The sequence below is a fragment of the Siphateles boraxobius genome, unplaced genomic scaffold (genome assembly GCF_051911475.1).
Source record: "Siphateles boraxobius isolate OS27281-9 unplaced genomic scaffold, OSU_SipBor_1 66, whole genome shotgun sequence".
Taxonomy (NCBI): domain Eukaryota; kingdom Metazoa; phylum Chordata; class Actinopteri; order Cypriniformes; family Leuciscidae; genus Siphateles; species Siphateles boraxobius.
The window spans coordinates 22,241,763-22,254,098 of record NW_027509193.1 but is presented as its reverse complement, the minus strand read 5'-3'; the positions used below and the strand labels follow the sequence as shown (position 1 = coordinate 22,254,098).

The 12,336-nt window shown below is 39.0% G+C and overlaps 1 protein-coding gene across 5 annotated transcripts in view; it reads left to right on the top strand.

Moving 5' to 3' along the window:
- The window catches only part of thraa (thyroid hormone receptor alpha a), a 39,936-nt gene that overhangs the window by 11,566 nt on the left and 16,034 nt on the right, over positions 1–12,336 (top strand). The gene's annotated exons all lie outside the window — the stretch shown is intronic.

The following is a 12,336-nucleotide window of genomic DNA, read 5'->3' as shown; positions in this document are numbered from 1 at the left end:
GACAACAGTGAGGAATTAACAACTCCTATCCTATCCCACCCGGATATTTTCACTATCATCACTGTTCCTGAACAGTACTAATGACTGTATAGACTGTGTATTACTCACCGTCATTCCTTCAAGATCCTTACCACCTCAATCACCCCAGAACTCAAGTCAGTTCTCCAGCCCAGCCGCTGCCAGATGTCAACGGCCCTGCGTCGTCTACGTGGAAGCCTTGCTATGACGTTGAGCCGCAGGTCCTGTGACCACCAGCAGCGTCAGTGCGGGAGGATCCTACAGCTCCGCCTCCCGCCTTCGACCTCCTTGCTCCATCTCGGTCTGTCGACTTGTCGGCTCTGTCTTGGCTTCTCCCACCTTCAGCTCCACCGTAGACCCTCGGATTTGCTGTTCCTCCGGGCTCCTTCATCCTGCCGCCCCCCCCTTGGTCAGTCGTCACACCACTTCCGTCACGGACTTGCAGTCCGTCCGTTGCACTTTGTCCCTCCACCCCTACAACTGCAGCGGGTTCCTCCTTCCCCTTGGTGTCACCTCTGTCCTCCATCACACCGGATCCACCTCAGGTCTCGGGGTACTCTGGCTCCGCTTTTGACAGTCTTCGCCGCAACATCGCCGAGATCTTCAGAGCCAGTGATGCCGCTGGAGTTCATCGGCTCTCCGTCTGCGCTTGCGGATCCATCGACCACGCCTCCGTCCGTCGTACCCCAGCTGTCGCCAACCTCGTCACCACGTGCACTCCTCCCTCCTTCGTCTCCTCCATTGGCTGTCGGCACTGGGGAGCTTTATCCTGCCTGTCTGCCCGCTAACCTAATCTATGCAGGCTAACATTGAATTATAGAAGTCTATAATGTGTTATGTGTATGCTAGGTCAAAGAGATGTGTTTTTAGTCTAGATTTGAATTGACAGTGTGTGTCTGCTTCCTGGACAATGTTAGGAAGACTGTTCCAAAGTTTTGTTGCTAAATAGGAAAAGGATCTAGTGCCAGCAGTTGATTTTGATATTCTAGGTATTATCAACTGGCCGGAATTTTGAGATTGCAATAGACGTGACGGACTATAATGCGTTAAGAGTTCGGTCAAGTACTGGGGAGCAAAACCATTTAGTGCTTTGTAAGTAATCAGCAATATTTGAAAATGTATACGATGTTTAATAGGGAGCCAATGCAGTGTTGACAGAACCGGGCTAAAATGGTCATACTTCCTGGTTCTGGTAAGAACTCTAGCTGCTGCGTTTTGGACCAGCTGTCGTTTGTTTATTAAGCTTGCAGGGCAACCACCCATAATAGCATTAGAATAATCTAGCCTTGATGTCATGAACGCATTAACTAACTGTTCTGCATTTGTCATTGAGAGCATATGACGTAATTTAGATATATTTTTAAGATGGAAAAATGCGGTTTTACAGATACTAGACACGTGACTTCCAAATAAGATTGGTATCAAAGAGCACACCCAGGTTCCTAACCGATGACGAAGACTTGACAGAGCAGCCATCAAGTGTTAGACAGTATTCTAGGTTATTGTGTGTGAGGACGGTTTTTGTCCAATAATTAGAATCTCTGTTTTTTCAGAATTAATTATTAGGAAATTACTTGTCACCCAGTTTTTTTATATCTGCTATGCATTCCGTTAATTTTGTGAATTGTTAGGTTTTGTCATGGCGTGAAGAAATATAGAGCTGAGTATCATCAGCATAAGAGTGAAAACTAATGGCATGTTTCCTAATGATATCTCGTAAGGGTAGCATGTACAGAGTGAACAGCAGCGGTCTTAGTACTGAGCCTTGTGGTACTCCATACTGAACTTGTGATCGATAAGACATCTCTTCATTTACTGCTACAAACTGATTACGATAAGATAAGTTTAAACCATGCTAATGCAATTTCACTAATGCCAACATAATTTTCAAGTCTATTTAAAAGAATGTTGTGGTAAATAGTATCAAATGCACCAGTAAGATCGAGTAGCACTAATAGAGAGATACAACCACGATCGGATGATGCAAATCATTTGTGATTCTGATGAGAGATGTCTCAGTACTATGGTATGGTCTAAATCCTGACTGAAAATCTTTGCAGATACAATTTCTTTCTAAAAAGGAACATAGTTGTGAGGATACTGCCTTTTCTAGTATCTTTGACAGAAAAGGTAGATTCGAGATCGGCCTGTAATGGATTAATTCTGTAGGATCAAGTTGCGTTTTTTTAACTAGCGGTTTAATCATAGCTAGCTTAAAAGTTTTTGGTACTTAATGACAAATATGAATTAATGATATTAAGAAGAAGATTTATGACCTCTGGAAGCATCTCTTTCAATAGCTTAGTCGGTATAGGGTCTAACATACATGTTGTCGATTTTAGATGATTTAACGAGTTTAGAAAATTCTTCCTCTCCTATAGCAATGAATGAATCAAAATTTTCCCTCCTCAGGGAGACTAAAGCACTGTCTGATGTGATACTGTAGTAGATGGTTGCATAGTTATAATTTTCTCCCTAATATTATCAATCTTGTAAGTAAAGAAGTTCATAAAGTCATTACTGCTGTGCTGCTTGGAAACGTCTGGGGTTGAAGCTTTATTTTTCGCTAATTTAGCTAATAAGTTTCAAATAAATACCCAGGGTTTTGTTTATTTTCTTCTAATAGGTTTGAAAAATAAGCAGTTCTACCAGAAAGACTCGGGAGATGTACAAAGTATAAAATAATGATGTACAAAGTATTATTTATTGACAGCCTAGCAAGAAATTATTTATAAAGTTATTTGGCGTAGGCCCCGTCCGTAGTTAGTGTTAAGGTTAGGGTCCGAGGGTAGTGGATCTGCATTTCCTGCCTGAAGACGAAGGCAGGGGCACAGCCAACCCCCCTGGAAGGTATGGACAGGACCATTCTGGTGGTGATGGGGGAGAGTGGAGGTAGTTGACGCGTCAGCATCTGCGAAGTCAGACGTGTGTAAGTACCAATCTTTTATACAGCGAGTATAAGGGCGTGATTGGATAGATGTGAAGGTAATAAGCGACGTAGTAATTAAGTCTTCCTGGCAGAACATAAGCTAAAGCTTTCATATCTAGCAGCTTTTAAGGCCTCTCTGTACGCAATCGTGCTCTCTTTCCATGAAATGTGAAAAAACGCTAGTTTTGTTACCACAATATCCACAACAATAAATGTATCTATAGAAATTGTATAAAATCATTTTAAATGGACAGCATTATATTTAATTGTGCCTGGCAACTTTTTCCCAAAGTGCGATTCATCTTGCTCTATTTGTTTAACAGTAGCGCATGCGTATGACGTTATATTCTCCCATAACTTGCGTTGTAGCGTACAATTCAATTGGTGTCATCATCGTACAGTCTACATAAATGGCTTACTCAAGTTTATTAGATCCATGTTCCTACAGTGTGATTTGTAATGATCTTGTAGGATAGCCGAAATCGCACAGTCTAGAGCAGGTATAAGATGTCACAGATATGGGTTTGGCCACAAGCATTTTTTTAGACTTTATTATTTGACATCAACTATTTTCTTATAGGTTCATCAGCTGTAATGATTATACCAGGGTTGTACAAACCTGCTCCTATAGGGCAACTGTCCTGCAGAGTTTAGCTCCAACTTGCCTCAACACACAACAACCGGAAGTTTCTAGTATGCCTAGTAAGAGCTTGTTCAGCTGCTTTAGGTGTGTTTAATTGGAGATGGAGATGGAGCTGAACTCTGCTGGACAGTGACCCTCCAGGAGCAGGATTGGACACCCCTGGATTATACTGTAATTTGTTTTCATTTTCACCATTTGCTTAAAGCGTGCAAAAGGTCCCACAGGGCTTTTGCTTTATGGTGTGACTGAAGGCCATGAGGCATTTCACAGTGAATGCATGCAGTTGTCAGTGTCTCATTCAGTCACCGCTTGTCAGCTAGGCTTTGCGCTAGCAAGTTAATTAATCACAATGTCAGGGATACATCTAATTCTTCATCCTGCTTATCTCATTGCCTTCTTGTGAATGTTACATGCTGCTCTGACTCATGCAAGTGTTCCAGTGCTCACAGACACTGTGGAGAGACACAATTGCTATCGACAGCACAATAAATGGGCACATGGAGGGGACGGAGCACACACTTGATTCATGACCTCAGCTGTCAGTACCTGACATAATTATTCTGCAACATCAATAATCAGTTCTTCACTTATTGTTGAGGGCCGAATAGGAGGACAGTTACTACAGTAACAAGCAGTAGATTATTTGGTGGTTTAAGAAGGCTTTGTCAATGCTGTTTAACCCTTATTTGTAAGGTTTTTCAGAGGCATTTACATTGAAAAAAAACAACAACATTTTATTGGATTCCAGATGACACTTACATCTTTTAGATGCCATTTAAATAATTTGTAAGTTGTTGTTTTTTTACAGACAGAAGAATACTAATTCAGTTCAGTTGGTTTTCTTTTTTTCTTTAAATAACATCAATTTGACCATTAAAGAACATGCACAAAAATATAGTTTAAACACTCTGGCCACGTACATTTAGATTTGAAGCACTTAGGAAATGCTCATATCTAATGCAACTTAATATAAGTGCCTTAGTTTTACATGTAAGACTGCCATGCTGAACATACACTCACCTAAAGGATTATTAGGAATACCATACTAATACTGTGTTTGACCCCCTTTCGCCTTCAGAACTGCCTTAATTCTACGTGGCATTGATTCAACAAGGTGCTGAAAGCATTCTTTAGAAATGTTGGCCCATATTGATAGGATAGCATCTTGCAGTTGATAGAGATTTGTGGGATGCACATCCAGGGCACGAAGCTCCCGTTCCACCACATCCCAAAGATGCTCTATTGGGTTGAGATCTGGTGACTGTGGGGGCCATTTTAGTACAGTGAACTCATTGTCATGTTCCAGAAAACAATTTGAAATGATTCAAAGCTTTGTGACATGGTGCACTATCCTGCTGGAAGTAGCCATCAGAGGATGGGTACATGGGGGCCATAAAGGGATGGACATGGTCAGAAACAATGCTCAGGTAGGCCGTGGCATTTAAATGATGCCCGATTGGCACTAAGGGGCCTAAAGTGTGCCAAGAAAATATCCCCCACACCATAACACCACCACCACCAGCCTGCACAGTGGTAACAAGGCATGATGGATCCATGTTCTCATTCTGTTTACGCCAAATTCTGACTCTACCATCTGAATGTCTCAACAGAAATCGAGACTCATCAGACCAGGCAACATTTTTCCAGTCTTCAACTGTCCAATTTTGGTGAGCTCTTGCAAATTGTAGCCTCTTTTTCCTATTTGTAGTGGAGATGAGTGGTACCCGGTGGGGTCTTCTGCTGTTGTAGCCCATCCGCCTCAAGGTTGTGTGTGTTGTGGCTTCACAAATGCTTTGCTGCATACCTCGGTTGTAACGAGTGGTTATTTCAGTCAAAGTTGCTCTTCTATCAGCTTGAATCAGTCTGCCCATTCTCCTCTGACCTTTAGCATCAACAAGGCATTTTCGCCCACAGGACTGCCGCATACTGGATGTTTTTCCCTTTTCACACCATTCTTTGTAAACCCTAGAAATGGTTGTGCGTGAAAATCCCAGTAACTGAGCAGATTGTGAAATACTCAGACCGGCCCGTCTGGCACCAACAACCATGCCACGCTCAAAATTGCTTAAATCACCTTTCTTTCCCATTCTGACGTTCAGTTTGGAGTTCAGGAGATTGTCTTGACCAGTACCACACCCCTAAATGCATTGAAGCAACTGCCATGTGATTGGTTGATTAGATAATTCCATTAATGAAAAATTGAACAGGTGTTCCTAATAATCCTTTAGCTGAATGTATATGGATGTCATCATGTTTATGCTTTATTTCCTGGTATAAGTAAATTAAAAGCTAAAGACTTTCTGATTTTCAGCAGATCAGATTCAAAGATTGTATCTTGCCATTGTCTACCATAACATACAGTGTTTGTTTATTGCAATATCCCATAACTGAGGATTTTGGTGGTTACATGGCACAATAGATGGCTCAGTTTTGGGGAATTCCCACTGCCACTTTTTTGAAGTACCTTCAGTTGAGCAGTCCAGGAGTGTCTCAAAGAATATCTGATCCAGTTTGATCTCATTTTGTCTGCTTTTGTAAACTAGCATAACCAAATTGTGGTTTTATTTAGAACCAATTTCTTAATTCTACCAACAATTTCTGTATCTCAGATGTTTAGTTCTATCCAGACAGAAAACTGAACCAATCCACCACCAAACTGTCACTTTTTCTGCTTTTCTTCCTAAAATCCTTAAGCTTCGACATAGGACATCCATCACACTTTCTGTATTTTTGAATTAGCATTTTGTGGTTAAGTTCTTCAAAACAATAAGTCGAATTCCAAACATCCTCTTAAATTCTATTTGACAAATCTACCACTTCGCTGACATGGTTTTAGCTTTTCAACTGCTGTAGCAAGACAATCTGCCCAGACATGCATTTCTTGACTAATACATTACCCACAATATTATATTGAAAGAAACAGACTCTGCACTCAAGGCACTTGTTTGCGTTTTTGTTATTTAATTCTAATCATAATTTGCTGTGTTCCTGTTTCTGCTAGGTTTATTTCCCCATTGAAAATAAATGAGAGATTGAAAGCAGAGCTAGAGGCCCATTTACCTGGAAGGGAATGAGAGAGGTCAATTTAATTTTGCAAATCTAGTAATTTTCTTGGCATCCCATTAGTCCTCTTCTGCCAAAATGTGTTTTAGCCATATGGACTGTTTGCATGAGCTGTATACAAATGTATGTCCTCTGTCTGTACTTGAATGAGTTCAGAAAGCAAAGGAATGAAGCTGCTTTCTACTTGAATTGTTTCTGATTTTACAAATAGCCATCTAGTAAATCGTGGTCATCTGAATCACTGATACAGATTTATTTGAGTTGTTTCTGAATGTTCTGCAGATTTTCAAGGCTCTATGGCTGCAACAATCAGATTTAAAGAACCGATTTCCAGAGGGAAGGTTATGTATGTGTCTTTGGCCAAGGCTGCTGCAATGCCTGTGTAAACACACATAATCAGATTGTTCCATTAGAGTGACAATAGAAGCTATTGACCAGAACTATTGAATTAGAAAAATGGAACTACAGTAGATTGTTGAATAAAATCAGTTACATTATTTGTGTAATATCAAACAGAAGAATAGGCAGATACTGCAGCAAAGAAAGCTCTCTCTATGAGAATTACAGATGGTCAAATTCCTCCATCAGATCTCAATCCTGTACTAAACATTTACGTTTATTTTGGTCCGGACCAAAAGAACAAAGATAATTGAACAAATATGAACACACCCTAAATGTTTTACCAGAATAATCCTAAATATTTGATCAAATATTAAAATGATGTAAGTCGTTTGTCAGTAGTTGAGTTTCAATACTACTGTTTGTTTTTTGTAAAATACATTAATCTTGCCATGAAAATAGCCATAGATGCTGGTATTTCAATAAAAACAAACAAATATCAACTAGAACAATTGACATTTGATTTTTCACTTGTTTAGAACTTCATATGGTAGATTTTGTCCATTGTTTTGTTTTATATAGGCCTATACATATATTTCTGTCATGTTTACGCTCGAGAGTGTTTGACATGGTAATGGATATGTCAGTGTTGTTAATATGTTTTTTTTTTTCGCAGAGCAGATCTGCTACGCTGCTTCTGTTGTTGGTTTTTTCTACTGCAGAGCAACACAGAACTTGCTACTACCAATACTGCACATACACAACACGCTGATGTGAGCAAGACATGCTGCTGTACAATAGCATGCATGACTTTTACGTAACAGATCTATACAGGTGGAGCCGGGGAAGGTGGAGGGTATATATATATATATATATATATATATACAGGTCCTTCTCAAAAAATTAGCATATTGTGATAAAGTTCATTATTTTCCATAATGTAATGATAAAAATTAAACTTTCATATATTTTAGATTCATTGCACACCAACTGAAATATTTCAGGTCTTTTATTGTTTTAATACTGATGATTTTGGCATACAGCTCATGAAAACCCAAAATTCCTGTTTCAAAAAATTAGCATATTTCATCCGACCAATAAAAGAAGTGTTTTTAATACAAAAAAAAAGTCAACCTTCAAATAATTATGTTCAGTTATGCACTCAATAGTCAATACTTGGTCGGGAATCCTTTTGCAGAAATGACTGCTTCAATGCGGCGTGGCATGGAGGCAATCAGCCTGTGGCACTGCTGAGGTGTTATGGAGGCCCAGGATGCTTCGATAGCGGCCTTAAGCTCATCCAGAGTGTTGGGTCTTGCGTCTCTCAACTTTCTCTTCACAATATCCCACAGATTCTCTATGGGGTTCAGGTCAGGAGAGTTGGCAGGCCAATTGAGCACAGTAATACCATGGTCAGTAAACCATTTACCAGTGGTTTTGGCACTGTGAGCAGGTGGCAGGTCGTGCTGAAAAATGAAATCTTCATCTCCATAAAGCTTTTCAGCAGATGGAAGCATGAAGTGCTCCAAAATCTCCTGATAGCTAGCTGCATTGACCCTGCCCTTGATAAAACACAGTGGACCAACACCAGCAGTTGACATGGCACCCCAGACCATCACTGACTGTAGGTACTTGACACTGGACTTCAGGCATTTTGGCATTTCCTTCTCCCCAGTCTTCCTCCAGACTCTGGCACCTTGATTTCCGAATGACATGCAAAACTGAGCAACAGTCCAATGCTGCTTCACTGTAGCCCAGGTCAGGCGCGTCTGCCGCTGTTTCTGGTTCAAAAGTGGCTTGACCTGGGGAATGCGGCACCTGTAGCCCATTTCCTGCACACGCCTGTGCACGGTGGCTCTGGATGTTTCTACTCCTGACTCAGTCCACTGCTTCCGCAGGTCCCCCAAGGTCTGGAATCGGTCCTTCTCAACAATCTTCCTCAGGGTCTGGTCACCTCTTCTCGTTGGGCAGCGTTTTTTTGCAACACTTTTTCCTTCCCACAGACTTCCCACTGAGGTGCCTTGATACAGTACTCTGGGAACAGCCTAATTGTTCAGAAATTTCTTTCTGTGTCTTACCCTCTTGCTTGAGGGTGTCAATGATGGCCTTCTGGACAGCAGTCAGGTCGGCAGTCTTACCCATGATTGCGGTTTTGAGTAATGAAACAGGCTGGGAGTTTTTAAAAGCCTAAAGAATCTTTTGTAGGTGTTTAGAGTTAATTAGTTGATTCAGATGATTAGGTTAATAGCTCGTTTAGAGACCCTTTTCATGATATGCTAATTTTTTGAGACAGGAATTTTGGGTTTTCATGAGCTGTATGCCAAAATCATCAGTATTAAAACAATAAAAGACCTGAAATATTTCAGTTGGTGTGCAATGAATCTAAAATATATGAAAGTTTAATTTTTATCATTACATTATGGAAAATAATGAACTTTATCACAATATGCTAATTTTTTGAGAAGGACCTGTATATTATGGCTGGGCGATATATCGATATAAAAAATACTACTAACAAACAGTGGTATTGAGAATCAACTACTGACAAACGACTTACATCATTTTAATATTTGATCAAACATTTAGGATTATTCTGGTAAAACATTTGGTAAAACGTTCATATTGTTCAATTATCTTGGTTATTTTGGTCCGGACCAAAATAAACATAATGTTTAGTACAGGATTGAGATCTGATGGAGGAATTTGACAATCTGTATTTCTCATATGGAGCTTTCTTTGCTGCAGTATCTGCCTATTCTTCTGTTTGATATTACACAAATAATGTAACTGATTTTATTCAACAATCTACTGTAGTTCCATTTTTCTAATTCAATAGTTCAAATTTGCGCTATGATCCTTGCTCCAAGCAAGCTGCTGACTGCTTTTGTAGAAATATGTATATCGTGCATTCTATCAGTTGCAGTTCTGCCTCCTCCGTCTCAACAGCATTAGTGTACAACGCGGCAAATACTCACATCAAATATTAACGCAGAGGAACGGGACACATTAATTCAGTGAGTTCACAAAAGTTCATTATTTGCTTATGCTTTAAATCCTTTCCGGTTTAACATGTCATTCACTGCTGATGCGCTATTCTAACATGCGGTTTACTGAGCGCGAACACCCGACGCGCAAATGCACTAAAAGCATGTCTATAGAGCCTGGTTACTGGACTAAGTTATCTTTGGAGTCTTATTTCGCTAATACTCTCAAATACACACAAGGTCTACATAAGGAAAGTTGGTTATGTCTAAACTGAAAGCAAACCGAGAAAATTGAGAGAAATCTGCTTGTCAAATGCGTGTATAGACGCGTCGCGTACAGGTCTTAAAGAGACAGTAGCCCTAATAGTAAACATGCAGCCGCTTGTCCTTAAAGGGATAGTTCACCCAAAAATAAAAATTCTGTCATTATTTATTCACTGTAATGCTGTTCCAAACCTGTATTCATTTATTTCTTGTGCTGAACACAAAAGAAGATATTTTGAAGAATGTGGGTAACCAGACAGTTGCTGGTCCCCATTGACATCCATAGGAAAAAATATACTATGGAAATCACTGGGGTACATCAACTGTTTGGTTACACACATTCTTCCAAATAACTTCAACAGAAGAAAGAAACTTATTCAGGTTTAAAACAACTTGAGAGAGTAAATGATGACAATTAAAAATTTTGGGAGAACTAATGTTAATAAAACAACAAAACACAGAGGAAATCACGCACTGCTCTAGACTGAGAACTTTAATAGTAGCTTTAATAAGAATCGAGGTATAATTTATACAGTGAAGACTATATTTGGCTTTGACTTTGACTGAACATTTGCTCTCACTTTGCTGAAAAAATATCGGGATATCGTTTATCGATATTCAGCCAAAATATATCGGGATATGACTATTGGTCCATATCGCCCAGCCCTAATATATATATATATATATATATATATATATATCAGAGGTCTGGTTAGACTTCCACATTGACTGACGTTCAGGATCGTAAAAATTCTGTCATAACCTATTATTACACATCATTTTAATTTTCATATTTTAATTATAATAAGCCATTAAATAGGTTCTGATTTTTTCCTTATTTCATTTTTATTCACAAACATACAGGACAAACATATAGGCTAGATTATGCATTTATTTATTTATTTATGAAGAGGAAGTTGGACAGACTGTGGGTCACTTTTCAGGTTTTATCATTAATGTTTGTCCAATAAATTGCAAAAAGTCAAATATTCTGTGGTCCTTATTTTTCATCAATGTGGGAAATTACTTTAAGAATCATATAACATTGAATGAAACCAGCATAATTTAAAACAAAATATGAATAAGGAGAATTTAGAGCATAATTTGACGCACACTCTCCAAAAAAAAGAAAGAAGAGAAAAACAACAGTGTTCTGTATTATGGCCATACACAATGAGATATAACAAATTCAAAATTGAAAGCAGAGAATTTGTTAATAACAAATTCTCAGGTTTCAAATTCCATTTTATCACAAAATTAAAACAATAAATACCATTTTGGCGGTACTCTTTAATGTGGAGCGAGAGATCACTATAGCGCCTCGGTTCAAGCAAAGCAGAGCGCGAGTGAACGCGATAATCCCTTCCTCTTTACTATGTTACAGAACGAAATAAACATGAATGAACGTCAGAAAATTTGTTGAAAGAAAGTCCAATTTACCGAAATCCGTATCATCATGTCTCTCATAATCGCTCAATCAGTGTTTCAACCGCAGAAAGACGTCAAAATCTGCTTGTAAACAATGTAACTCAGAAAAGCCATTTATTGACCAATAACTTGATAGTCAGCAAGAACGCACTCGCTACCAAGTGGACAGGGGTGAGAATTACAGTTGCAAGGTACAATCTGTGAATACAATGGGTAGCTTTCAGATTTTTCAATGATTTTTTCAGATTTTATATTTGATACAACTTTTTTGTATGTTAAAGGTTCTGTACCGGGACCAAAATTGCTTTCTGAAAAAAGATCGGCTAAATATCTTTCGTTATTCTATTCTAGATTTTAGTTGGACCCATATAATGACCAATCAGAAGCCAGAATCTATAAAATAAAAGAGATTCAATAGTAATTGTGTTTGTGTTCAGGGGGCGTCTCATGTCTGATCTTGTTTAGGGTACTATGTGAGTTATGACATCATACATCACACTGATTCACATTCAAGGAGCTTAAATGGCTCTTAAAGGTGTGACATGATGCAGGTAATAATGCATGCCAGTGCAATGAAAGAGAGAGACAGAAAAAAGTGTGACATCCTTCACAAACTAAATCTCTCAAATCTTAAAAATATATATATATATATATTAATCCCAAGATGG